Source organism: Triticum aestivum, chromosome 2D (genome assembly GCF_018294505.1).
Source record: "Triticum aestivum cultivar Chinese Spring chromosome 2D, IWGSC CS RefSeq v2.1, whole genome shotgun sequence".
In the NCBI taxonomy this organism is placed as follows: Eukaryota; Viridiplantae; Streptophyta; class Magnoliopsida; order Poales; family Poaceae; genus Triticum; species Triticum aestivum.
The window spans coordinates 508,621,284-508,623,095 of record NC_057799.1 but is presented as its reverse complement, the minus strand read 5'-3'; positions in this window follow the sequence as shown (position 1 = coordinate 508,623,095).

Here is a 1,812-nt window from a genome sequence, read left to right as displayed (position 1 = left end):
TGCATCTTTTATTTATTTTTTAAAAATGACACTTTTATTAAATTAAAATGTAGTACCAAGCGAATACAAAGCATGGGATCAAAACACCACACATCTTCATAATTAGGATGTACACAACAAAGCTCAACACACGCACGCACACACTAAAAAAAACTGAAAACGTCGTACAAGACCAAAGCACTACCTAAGACGTAGTGGGTGGAGGGCCTATCGAGAGGCTATGTCGCCACTCATGTGAAGTAAAAATGTTCCTGGTCATCTGCTCCAAGCACGTACACATCACCATAAATAATTGTCTTGCTTTGTTTTGCAAATTAACCACTACATTGTGTTGTAAGGCCGATGTGTGGTTTGCATTACAAAAGACTTCGTACAATTGCCGTGACATCATGACATGGTTTCCATATAAATCATACATGACTCCACTAAGTTATCAGGTACATATGACTCGATTAACTTATGGGCATGCATGACCTACAATTCTAAGCTCGAACCTCGTGGATCAAGATGTCTTCCTATTTGTCATCACCTGGAACAAACTCCTCTGGGTCCTCCTTCGTCTCGTCAATTGGAACTCCCTCCAAAGTGGACCCATCGTCAAGGTAGGATCAATGTGATCATGATGGGCGAGAGGCTGACTCTCACGCCTTGATGAAGTCGGTAGGGATCGGCGAAGGAACTCTTCAGCCCACATACACAGACGGTTGGAAAGTGGCGATGTGTGTGTGTGTGTGTCTAACCATAGATGCTCATCCACATGAAGCGACCACGAGTGAGTTTCTTGAATCATGGACCTCCTAGCGGACTCATGAGATAAAGTACGTCTCATGTCTTTTAAAGGTCATTGTGTTCCTCCACCTGCTCTAGGACGACTGATGACCCACAAGTATAGGGGATCAATCGTAGTCCTTTCGATAAGTAAGAGTGTTGAACCCAACGAGGAGCAGAAGGAAATGACAAGTGGTTTTCAGCAAGGTATTCTCTGCAAGCACTGAAATTATAAGTAACGAGTAGTTTGATAGTAAGATAATTTGTAAAGAGCAAGTAACGGTAACGGCAAATAATATGTAGCAAGGTAGCCCAATCCTTTTATGGCAAAGGACAGGCCAAAACGGTCTCTTATGATAAGCAAAGCGTTCTTGAGGGTACACGGGAATTTCATCTAGTCACTTTCATCATGTTGGTTTGATTCGTGTTCGCTACTTTGATAATTTGATATGTGGGTGGACCGGTGCTTAGTTGTTGTTCTTACTTGAACAAACCTCCTACTTATGATTAACCCCCTCGCAAGCGTCCGCGGTATTAAGATAAAATCTAACCATCGCATTAAACTTTTGGATCCAAATAAGTCCCTTACGAAGTAGTGCATAAACTAGGGTTTAAGCTTTTGTCACTCTCGCAACCCATCATCTAATAACTACTCCACAATGCATTCCCTTAGGCCCTAACAAGGTGAAGTGCCATGTAGTCGATGTTCACATGACACCACTAAGGGAATCAAAACATACATACCATCAAAATATCAAACACATATCAAGTTCACATGATTACTTGCAACAAGATTTCTCCCGTGACCTCAAGAACAAAAGTAACTACTCACAAATGATAATCATGCTCAAGATCAGAGGGGTATTAAATAGCATAATGGATCTGAACATATAATCTTCCTCACCAAATAAACCATATAGTAATCAACTACAAGATGTAATCAACACTACTAGTCACCCACAAGCACCAATCTAAGGTTCCGATTCAAAGACTGAACACAAGAGATGAACTAGGGTTTAAGAGGAGATGGTTCTGTTGAAGATG